At 36.2% G+C, this 12,396-nt stretch overlaps 1 protein-coding gene and 1 long non-coding RNA gene across 4 annotated transcripts in view; both read left to right on the top strand.

Annotated features, from left to right (window-relative positions):
• The window catches only part of MLLT3 (MLLT3 super elongation complex subunit), a 252,074-nt gene that overhangs the window by 100,097 nt on the left and 139,581 nt on the right, over window positions 1-12,396 (top strand). The window lies entirely within an intron of this gene.
• On the top strand, window positions 2,238-5,580 carry LOC309663723. The gene is made up of 2 exons (XR_014265428.1): window positions 2,238-2,275; window positions 5,198-5,580. It is a non-coding gene; the product is annotated as an uncharacterized lncRNA (long non-coding RNA).

Below are 12,396 nucleotides of genomic sequence, written 5' to 3'. Positions count from 1 at the left end.
TTGAAAGTGTGAGGACCCTTTGTTACAGGTACCTACTGTGAGACTTACCATTAGACCAGGGGCTGTGATAGGGGCTACATATTTGTCTCAAACAGGCATAATTAATACATTTGTAGGGTGAATTAAACTGGTTCCTAAAATTGATCAATTAGGATTTTTATATTAAGGTTCCTTAAAACATTTTTAACTTGCAACAATTAAAAATAGATTTCATCCACAAGATCCATTTTAGGTTTGAAAAGGAGAGGAAAATTTTTTTAGCCAGAATGCTTTCTCAATAGAGAATGGAGAACAGATGTACCTATTTTCAGCATGTTATTAAAAAATCTCTAGTTCTGGTAGTGCAGTGAAAATCCTGTTAATAGGCACAAAGCATCAGCCACTTGCATGTTTTTTATCTTTGTGGAAAGACTTGATTTAATTAAAAGATTTATCAACAGTCTCTAGGAATGATTTATTCATTGCTGACTGTAGATTTTCTGCAGCTTTTCACAACAACTTAGAATGCGTAAGCAGGGGATAGTTTATCACGCTGCCTTCTACCTTAACCTCTGGACTAGTGCTTCTCAAACTTTAAAGTGCAGACAAATGACCTGGCATTTTGGCAAATGCACATTATGATTCAATAGGTCTGGGGTGGAGTTTGAGATTTTTAGTTCTGACAAGTTCCCAGGTGATGTTGATGTCACTGATTTGTGCACACTCTGAGAAGCAAGGGAGTAGGCGTTTCTGAGTGTAATTTTTGGTGTGGTTGAGCATAGTATTCAACATTTTACAGGAAGTGTGGTGGAAACAGAGAGAACTGACTGTTTTCACATATACCCAGCTTTTCCTTGAGGACAAAAAGATAGTGGTGAACTCCCTTTAATTAAGTAGCTTGATTATGGTTTGGCAGGAATGAAATACAAGCATTTCCCATTCAGCTAGCTATAAATTTATTACCTTTTTAAATTTACGAAAGTGGGCCAGTTTAAAAGGCAACCTCTCATGGAGATGCAAATTTCCCTGGGAGGGAAAAAAATAATTTTGTATATATGTGGCATACAACTGTGGGCTTACTTCTTTCCCCTGGAAATATCCCTTTGGTATCTATAAAACTAATAAAATAATTATATCTTTGAAGGTCAATGTATGTAAAATTAAATGAGTTTTTGGTGGATATTAAACTCAGGGCCAACTTGACTGTTTATGAAGAACAGTTCAATATTGAGGAAATGTTCATGGTGGGGAAACTTGTCTGTTTGAACAATGAAAATGGGAAACTAATTTGAAAATACTTTTTAATTGTCTTTTGTGTTTTACCCTTTAAGATGGGCAGCCAGAAAATGTTGGTAAAATTGCCCCAAGAGCTATTAAAATATATTGGTTTTGAATATTTTCAAAGAGAACTTCAGGCAGCTGGATTCATCTGGGAAATATCATTGAAATGTGAATTTGGGGTTAAGAAAAAAATGTTCAGAGAGAGATAAGATCAACTACTTCAAGTAATTATTTGCTTATTTCTTAAAATAACCTAGTTTTTCTTAAATTTAGGTCAAACGCTTATAGTGTAATTGAAGATTAAAAACAAAGGAGAGTAAATGAACATCTTTATAACTTTCTGGATTAGTGCATAAATCTGATCGTCCCTGAAGAATGGGAAAAGATGTGTCTCTATAGATGATGTGATGGATCATAGAAATCATTCAGCAACAGTGAAAGTTCCTTAGGATCCCAACACGTGTGGGAAAAAGAATTCCCAGGGATCCTGGAAGTCAAATTGTGTTTATCTGCTGTAATGATCATTGACAGCCCAATTATTTTATATTTTTTATTTTTATTTTTTTAAATTTTATTTATTTATTTTATTTATGGCTGTGTTGGGTCTTCGTTTCTGTGCCAGGGCTTTCTCCAGCTGTGGCAAGCGGGGGCCACTCTTCATCGCGGTGCGCGGGCCTCTCACTATCGCGGCCTCTCTTGTTGCAGAGCACAGGCTCCAGACGCGCAGGCTCAGTAATTGTGGCTCACGGGCCCAGTTGCTCCGCGGCATGTGGGATCTTCCCAGACCAGGGCTCGAAACCGTGTCCCCTGTATTGGCAGGCAGATTCTCAACCACTGCGCCACCAGGGAAGCCCCCAGCCCAGTTATTTTTAACTATGATACTTTAATAGTCATCAGATAATAAACACTTTCCTAAGTATGTCTTCCAAAAGATAGAGGCTGTTAGTTTCTATCTGAAAATTTTTCATCTGTGTTTCAGATTGCTGAATGTGTTGGAAGTATTCATTCTGGAAAAGTAAGCAAGGAGGTATTTCTCCATGGGGGCTAAGTGTTACATGAGAGCTGCATGCTTTAAAATATGAGCAGAAGGAATATAACTGTGGTGTTACAAGTAAAAAAAAATTATATATGTACATTGTATACCATTTGGGAAAAAACAATTAAGAAATACCCAGTGTATGTTCTAATACTTTTTCTGTGTAGTTTTCAAAAATTGTAATTGTCTTTTCTTCACACATCCTGTAACATAAGCTGTTTCCCATGTAATTGCACATTTTTTGGGATGAACATGAGTTTTTTTTTAATTTTTAAAAAATCTTTATTGGAGTATAATTGCTTTACAGTGGAGTGTTAGTTTCTGCTTTATAACAAGGTGAATCAGTTATACATATACATATGTTCCCATATCTCTTCCCTCTTGCATCTCCCTCCCTCCCACCCTCCCTATCCCACCCCTCTAGGTGGTCACAAAGCACCAAGCTGATCTCCCTGTGCTATGCGGTTGCTTCCCACTAGCTATCTGTTTTACGTTTGGTAGTGTATATATTGAACATGAGTTTTTATGACTGCATAATATTCCATTTATAAAAGGAATAACACTTCGGTAGCCGTTCCTTCTTATCAGACATTTAAGTGGATTTTTATGTTTTTCTAAGATGAATAATACTATAATGAACATCTGTGTATGTGTATGATGCTCTTCTTTGATCAGAATTTTCTGCTTAGGTCAGATTGCCAGAACTGAAATTCATATTCTTAATTCTTATAGAAAACCTTTCCTTAAAAGCTGGTCTGTGAAGTTGAGGGACTGTTTACAAAGAAATACTAAGCCTTCCTGGGTGTTAAAAGATAAGGATGTTATGACAAGGTGTTAAAAGCTAAGCTGGATTTGGACAGTTCAGATTAACCTGGTTCTATCTTTGACGCCTATTTTTAACACTTGAAATGGGGAAAAAAATAAGGCTACAGACTTGTCCTTTGATAAGTTTTGATAGGTAGGATGTTTTCTAAAGAAATGAGTTGTTTCTGTGGCAGATGCCTTAAACAATATTCTGCTAATAAATAAGAATAAGGGAGCACTTGAAGATAAAGTTTCTGATAATAAGAACAAGTTTGTAATGTTTAACTCCTGACCCTGTGAACTTTAATTTAGGGCAAAAGTATTGAAATAGTGATTCACTAAGCAAATTTTAAAAAAAGAAAAGAAAAGAGACAAGAATAATGCCTGTAGTAGAAAAAAACAGAAACCAGCTCACAATTCAGACTGTAGACTGATTTGTAGTACTCATTCTTAGCCAGTTTTTTAGAGGTAAGATAATCAGTTGGTTAGGAAGGTCATGAATCTGTCCTAGTTACTCCATGAAGTTAAAAACAACCCCAGACTTCTGATTAGTTAGCAGTATTTTAGTTGCTCTACAGTCTTCTATAATGGATTTATAGCCAGAACAAAAGGTTTTCAAGACCAGATCTATAAGCTATATTTTCTATATATATTTTACCAAACTTCTCAATTTAGTCTAGAAATTTTAGTTTTCAAGTGGATTTACATTTTTCTGGATTGCAACTATTTTGTGCTCTCCTGTATAGTTAAAATTTTGTAAAAGAATGTTTCTTCTGTTAATTCCAAGGCATTAGTGTCTATTTGCATATAGGAAGTAATGAAGTACCATGTTCATAATTTTATTTTTATGTTTGTGACTATATTTTGAAGAAATTGTATCACCTGTTCAGTTAATTTTAAACTAGGTAACACTTAGTACATATAGGAGAATATATGTAATGTGTCAGCTACAAAGCAAGATTATACAGTGAACATCCATGAAGCTACCATCCAACTTAAGAACTAGAACATGACTAAGTTATTTCCAAGTTCCTTTTCTACCCTGTTCAGCTTTGCAGAGTGTACAGGTTAAAAAGATCTTGCCGCCTACTTTTCTAAATTATAATTAGTATGCTACTATCCTTAAATAAAAATCTAAACAGATAAGTGCAATTTATGTTAGGAACACCTGCAAATTAATGATTGGATGTCAATGCATATACATAATTCATAATAACAAAGACATTTAAAAATAGGACATTAGCATTGAAAATGTTAACTATGGCTAGCTATAAAATTTTTCTTATATATTTCTTAAACTGGACATTTTCCTCTTTTTTCTAAATAGGCTATTTTTAAAATCTTCTATTACTGAACCTTAAAACAACATGAGTACATTATTCATACATAAAAGACCAAATAGGTGTTCATTTAACAACTTAAATTCACGTTACATGTTGGAAATCCAAGGTTGATTTATTTGAGAGGAAATTTTGTATTTTATCAGCCAAGGACCTTCTGTGTTCCAAGAGCTTTGCTCCAACAATCTGGGAATCAAGATTTCAAGGTTAAAAGTCCAACAAGAAAACATCATCACTAGAGGAAAGTGCTATTGATCAATAAAATTCAAGGTCTATATGTGGGTATTTAAAGGTTTTCTCCATGTTTCCCCTCAAAATATTTGTACTTTTGTTAATTATTCTTTTGGAATATAAGAGTTGTTGATAGCTGCATTGATTTTTGACTGAACCTCAAAGAACAGAAACCCAAATTCTTTAAAATTCTTTGTTGTCTTTAGCAGTTAACACTTTGAGAATTAGGAAGCAAATTTTATTTCTCTCATATAGACATTGCAGTGACTGATTATCTGTGTCTTTCAATCTTTCTCACAAACTACATAATAGATTTCATTTTTGGCTTGTATTATCCCTCTGATTTTCTTTCTGTATTGTCACTGTCTTTATCTGGAATTTTCTACTTTTTGGAGAAGGAGTGTGAGCATCTGACTAGTATGGTACAAATGAGGTGCTCCTCCTTCTTTTTCTGTTAAAAAAATCTCTCATATGGCTCTTCTAATACTTCAACTTTTTTCTCCTTATATTATCATATTTAAAATAGATGTATGGGGACTTTCCTGGTGGCGCAGTGGTTAGGAATCTGCCTGCCAATGCAGGGGACACAGGTTCGAGCCCTGGTCTGGGAAGATTCCACATGCCGTGGAGTAACTAAGCCCGTGTGCCACAACTACTGAGCCTGCGCTCTAGAGCCCGCACACCACAACTACTGAAGCCCACGTGCCACAACTACTGAAGCCAGCGCCCCAGAGCCCGTGCTCCGCAACAAGAGAAGCCACTGCAATGAGAAGCCCACGCACCACAATGAAGAGTAGCCCCCGCTCACCACAACTAGAGAAAGCTCATGCGCAGCAATGAAGACCCAACGCAGCCAAAAATAATAAATAAATAAATAAATAAATAAATAAAATAGATTTATGGAGTAAGGATAAAAAGAAAATTGAATTTATATTAAAATTTAACCTTTTACTGACTAAATATCTATCTTGATTTTTGAATGTATAAGAGGTAGTATGTAGTTATGTAGGTTTGCATTTCTTTTTAGCAATGTAGTTCTTTCTCTCATGTTGACTGTATACATTCTGGCTTAAGGACATTAAAAAAGTACCCCTTCAATTTAGAGAACTTTTTTATTTTGAACTATGTTATTTAAAGTTTCTTCTTACTTTCTGACCTTTAAAAAAAGTCACTTCCTTGTTGAGTGAAATTTAGTAATCTTTAAGCTGAATTTTTAACTTCATGTTGTTAAGTGTTGCAAGCCAATTCGCTTTCTTAAATACTGTATATGTAAGTCATTTTGGTCATTAGTAATTCCTGTTTGTAAGTTGGTTATTTAACTTTTCCATTCTCAGTTTCATCATCTGTAAAATGGAAGGTGATAACTTTTAAGGGTTGTTGTGAGAATAAAATGAGTTACTGTGTCCAAGCTCTTTCATGTAAGTGCTTGCATTGATTTTCTATTGCTGCCAGAACAAATTAACACAAATTTAGCTGCTTAAAACAACAAAAATTAATTATTTCAGGGTGCTATAGGTCAGAAGCTGGGATTGACTCACCTGGTTTCTCTGTTCCGGGTTTCATGAGGCTGAAATCCAGGTGTTGGTCAGCTGGCCTGTTACTGGAAGGTTCAGGGAAGAATCTGCTCCCAACCTCATTCAGGTTGTGGGCAGAATCCCGTTCCTTGTGGTTGTAGGGCTGAGGTCTCTGTTTCTTTGTGAACTGTCAGCTGGGCCAGCCCTTAGCTCCTAGAGGCTTCTCTCCAGTTCTTGCTCGTGGGCCCCTGCATTTCAGAGCCAGCAAGGGCACGGCACAGCCTTCTCACGCTGGGAAATCTCTCTGACTTCTCCTTCTGCTGCATCTCTCTTCTTCCTCTTGAACCACATCCCTCTGATTACAGCTGGAGAAAGTTCCCTGCTTTACGGTCTCATGTGATTAGTTAGGTACCATCCGGATAATACAGGATAATCTCCATAGCCTGTGGTCAGTTGATTAATAATCTTAATTACATCTACAAAATCTCTTCACAGCAGTACATAGATTAGTGTTTGATTGAATAACCGGAGGACAGGAATCTTGAGGGACAGCTTTGGGATTTTGCCTATCACGGTGCTCAAAAATGGTGGTGAGGAGGAGTCTTGGAGGTGACTGACAGTGATGAGAGAAATCATATCTTCACCAGAGGAGCAGCACAGAGTAAATTATAAACTCCTTGTAGGTAGGCACTATATCTTACCTTCTTTTTTTTTTTTTTTCCCCAAATTAATTATTTATTTATTTTTGGTTGTGTTCGGTCTTCGTTTCTATGCGAGGGCTTTCTCTAGTTGCGGCGAGCGGGGTCCACTCATCATCGCGGTGCGCGGGCCTCTCACTATTGCGGCCTCTCTTGTTGTGGAGCACAGGCTCCAGACGCGCAGGTTCAGTAGTTGTGGCTCTCGGGCCTAGTTGCTCCGCGGCATGTGGAATCTTCCCAGACCAGGGCTCCAACTTGTGTCCCCTGCATTGGCAGGCAGATTTTCAACCACTGAGCCACCAGGGAAGCCCATCTTACCTTCTTATATCCATAGGACCTTAGAGTTTGTCACATAGTTATTTAAATACCTACCTTGGCTGATAGCTTGAATGTAATTTTTCTTTTGATTCTATTCATTTTCTTTCTCTGAATCTGTAAAAGTAGTGTGAAAGTTTTGTTTAATATCTCCGGTGCCTCCTTGGAAAGACTAATCATAACATTTAGTTTCCCCTTACCTTTTTTCCTACTTTTGATTTTCATCAAATCACAGAGATAAAATAGCTAGTCCTTGTACAGGAAGCTGCCACGACTGACCTTTTGTCACTGGAGCACACATTTTGAATTTCTTTGCCTTGTGCTTTTTTAGCATTTGTTGGCTTCTATGTACTCTTAGCTATGTCTTCTGTAACTTGTATTTGCAGATAGGTTGTGAGTACAGCACATTGTTGATAGCTGAGTGTAAAGTTGACCACCTGCCCCAGCAGAAGGGGGCACCCTATTGCCCTCTTCAAGGTGGCATCCTTAACTACCGAATCTATGGCTACGCACATCGGCAAGGTGATAATCAGCCACAATTCCTCTTACCATTTTTGGATGTTTTCTTGATCAACAAATTTAAGTCTTCCTTTAATGATTTTATTAGATGTATTGGAGACCTGCCAAGAAAGAACGGTATAAATCCTTACCGTTAAGATGCCAAGATCTTTGAAAAGGGGTTAAGCCTTCTAATGACATTGTTTATAGGATATTTACATAGGCCTTTCTCTGTAGATATGAAAACCTATTTGTCTCTAGGACACTACTCATTAAAATTTTTAAAAATTATTTTCTTATACTCTTTTCATTAAATTGGCTTGCTCAGCCCTCCACTTCTTACAACCTCTACCGCCATAATCCTGTGTTAGGCCTGGAGAAATGAGGACTTTGTTTAATATACTTTTGTGGAATAGTATTTACTTCGTTACTTTCACTTATAAATGACGTCTTCTAATCTTTCTTGCTTTTTCTGACACTTAGCTGTTGTCTATCCTCTCCACCTAAAAAGATGCATAATATGAAATAACTCTTTTGTGCCAGAAAATTTAAGCATCTTTTGCCAAAGTACCTTGTTTACCTTGCTGCCTTTGAATTTCATGACAAGGGCTGGGTGGGCCCTTCATTTGGTTAGTCCTTTCAAGAATGCCTTTCTCTCTAGGATCTAGGATCAACAGTGTCCATTCACTGTTCCTTTGATCTTTCTATGTGTTTTGCAGATTCATCTGGCAGTCGAATTTCTGTCATGGAAAACTGGGCATTTACTTTTTTACTTCAACTACTTTAAACTGAATTTGAGCCTTTTTTTGGTTGTTGTTTTTAAACCGAATTTCCTTTCAGGAGAATAAATCTTTTAGAAGCTCTTTCAAAGAATCACATTCTCTGTATTCTCTGTATTGCTTATTCTTGACGATTTTTGAAAAGCTATCATGTTATCAGAATAGGTTAAAAGTGTATTTGTTTAATTTGTTGAGGAAGTTGTCATTCTTTCTGAGGTCAGTAGTTTATAATCAGGGAATTGATTAGCACTCTGTTTAAAGTTTTCTGAAGTATTGACAATTTTTCAGTCTTTTTCTAGTGGTGTACCTCGTTCGACTTGTCTTATGGATCAACTTGTCTGATTATTACTTTTTTAAAATTGTGGCAAAATAGACATAACAAAATTTACCATTTTCAAGTGTACAGTTCAGTGGCATTAAGCACATTCACATTGTTCAGCTGTTACCCCTCTCCATCTCCAGAACTTTTTCATCATCCCAAACTGAACGTCTGTACCCATTAAACAATAATTCCTCATCCCTCGCTTTCCCCCTTCTCTTGGCAACCACCATTCTACTTTCTGTCTCTATGAATTTGACTTAATTGGTTTGTTTTTGTAATGTTCACCTTAAGATGCATTTATCCTTCAAGGCCTGAGTAGGGGGTTGGGCCTGAGTACAGGGAGGAAGACTTGATTTACAGGTATCTGATTTAATTTACTGCCTAAGGAATTAATAAGTAACTTTTACCTGCCTTGTATATCTTGATTACTTTTCATCTGCAGGATTTGAACGCTAAGAATATATGACTATGACTTGTCTTTAAAATAGAGAGTCTGTGAAGGAGAAAAATAAAGCTTTGAACTTGGAGTTATGGGTTTTACTGATATTCATATCTTTCAAATATATATATTTTTTCAATTTGGCTTTTCTTCAGGTTATTTGACTTTCCATCTTGAATGTTTAGTCTGTGGCAGCTAGCATTTAATGGTAATAATTCCTTGTTTCTAAGACACATAATGCCTTGAGTTTTGACATAGACGGGTCTCGTATGCCACAGGTTGTTTTGAAATTAGCTTGATAAGAGTGAAATGTTGATAAATTATACCATTTGGATTGTGGATACTTTGCCTGATAGCTAAATTATTGGTAGAGACTCATTGTTCTCCTAGAATGGGGACAAATTGTTGTCTTTCTCATTGTAGGGAAGTAGTTTTCCTGAATAGTACTGATTAGGGAATATAAACCAATTTTCTGTTTTTTGGCATGGGAAAGCAAGGCTTGAATTGAAAATGGGTTAGGCTGTCTTCTGGGGAGTGGCTGTAAGCTTCTCCAAGTGCAGGATTATGACTGCATTCGTTCATTTTGTAAACAGCTTAGTGATATGTTGAACATAAATAGAATTGCATTCTAGTAGTTAAGGTCCTATGATTTTGCCAGAGAGCAGCAAGATTTTGGCCTTGAATAGTCAGAATTACAGGTAAACAGAGACCATGGTTTCACAAAGAGCCCCTTTACCCTTTTCTCCTTCTTACACCTAATAGACCAGAACACATGAAGATGAGATGAGAAACCTTTTAGTATTAACTAGTTCTGTCTTGCAACTTTTCTGTACCAGCTTCAGAACCTTTTTAGCTGATGTGCTTTGTGTTATAATTTTAGGTGATAAACATAGATGATTATATACATAAATAATTTGTTTTTCAGTCGAAGTAACTCTGTTTTAGAATCTTGACACACAACAATTGATAATCATGAATGCGTTTCTATAACATTCTAAAGTGGTTTTGTTTCTGTTGTTACAAAATGTCATGTGTAGTTAAGTGGGTTTTATTTCCTCTGGGATTCCTCTCTATTGCAATTTTCCATTAGTCAACAAGTGCTGATACACAGATCGTGAAACTTGCCTTTGGGGAATAAACCAGCTGATGGGAGCTTATAGACATTCACTGAAGAGTGAGTGTACAGGGCCACGGAAGCGCTGTTGGGCACACCTTCGCCCAACAGTTTAAACTTTCATAAAGGCGAACCATGAGCTGGCCCTTGAAGAATAAGTAGAAAGATTTATTGCTATGTGTCTGATAACAATTTGCATTGTATAAGTGTGACCTTATCTTATTTTAAGCTCTTTGCCAATCTTTTAGAAAAATTGTCTTTTGCATTTTTTGATCCCAGCGCAGTGGAATATCCTTTCATATATTTACTAGCTGCTCTTTTCTTTGGAGTGTTGCCAGGGAGTGTGCTTTCCCCATTTCTCTCATTAATCATCAAGACCACTTTGTGTTAATGTTGGCCTATAGGGGACAGGATGTTTGTTGGAATTGTGTTAAAGGTATGGATTGATTTATGGGAAATTAATCTTTTTGTGATATTCCATCTTGCCCATCTAAGAGTATGCTATGTCTTTGCATTTATTCAGGTCTTATTTTATATATGTCTCACTAAAGTTATATAGCTTTATTTATAGGTAATCTGTATTTCTTGAGTTCGCTAAGTTTTTCTTGCTTTTATAAATGGAGTCCTTTGTTCCATTATATTTCGGAAGTAGTTATCCCAGAAAGTAATTATTGCTGCCGTGGAGGAAAGCGATATATTATTGTATATTACTATTTCTGGAAATCCTTTTGATGCTAATACTTTTTCAATGGACTTTCTTTGTTTTTCTAACTAGACAGTAATCTTCTACAAGTAAATATGTATGGCTCTTGGTTGTTTGTTTTTTTAATCTTTATTATATTCACTAGGATTTTCAAAATAATTTTGAATTATGGTAGTATTAGTGGTCATTCTTGTTGAAGACATACAAGAGTTCAGTGATAACATTTTGGCAAACACAAAAAAGCAGAGCTCAGCACTTGGATATGACTGATGACAGACAAAAATACATTTCAGGAAATGTATGACTTGACTATAACTTGGCATGTGAGGGAAGTGTTACTTTATGGCCGAAAATAATATATGTGCATCTGTGAGCAGACATCCATTCTTATAATTTTATCATCATTTTGACAACTGATCAATTATAGTAAAAATTTTAGGCCAAGTGAAATCTGTTTGCTCAGCTTTATTGCAATTAATGGCACTGATTTATTTATCATTTTAAGACTGTGGAGAGCTCCCCTTATTCCCCAATCCCACTCCCAGGGGCATATCACTGTTAAGTTTGTTTTGTAGACTTCCAGTGTTTTCTGTGTGTATTAAATCACTCTACACACACAAATAAATATATGTACATACATATATATATGTGTGTGTTTGTGTTAATATATTCTTTCACAAATATGAGATAATTTAAAGCAGAAAGTACAGTAGTTTTTTAAAAACTTAGCAATTAAATATATCCTATGTCTCTTTCTATGTGATTAGTGTCATTTTAAATCTCTTGGCTTAGTGTTCTGTACTTTATTATTATGGTGGTGACATTTCATAGTTTTCTTGTGTTTAGAGCATATGAGAAATAAACAAGGTATATCACAGTAAATGTCTTATTTGAAAATAAGATAAATTATTTAGGTTTTCATACATATAGAAATCAATTATTCTAGGAGCCAGTTAGCTGAAAGCTGCCTTAAAATCATGTGTGGGATTTATACTTCCCTAAGAGAATTTCACCAATTGAAATAAATTTAAATACAACAGGTATTTTATATGTAAAAACAGACCATTAACTGAGGCTTGAATACGCTGTTGCTTTAAAAATCTGATTAAGAAAAATAACTGTAGGACTTCCCTGGTGGCACAGTGGTTAACAATCCGCCTGCCAATGCAGGGGACATGGGTTCGAGCCCTGGTCTGGGAAGATCCTACATGCCATGGAGCAACTAAGCCCGTGTGCCACAACTGCTGAGCCCACGTGCCAGAGCTACTGAAGCCCGTGGACCTAGAGCCTGTGTTCCGCAACAAGAGAAGCCACCGCAATGAGAAGCCGGCGAACTGCAAGGA

Source organism: Balaenoptera physalus, assembly GCF_965194825.1.
Source record: "Balaenoptera physalus genome assembly, chromosome: 7".
NCBI classification, from domain to species: domain Eukaryota; kingdom Metazoa; phylum Chordata; class Mammalia; order Artiodactyla; family Balaenopteridae; genus Balaenoptera; species Balaenoptera physalus.
The sequence above is the reverse complement of the archived record's forward strand: the minus strand, read 5'-3'. Positions and strand labels throughout refer to the sequence as shown.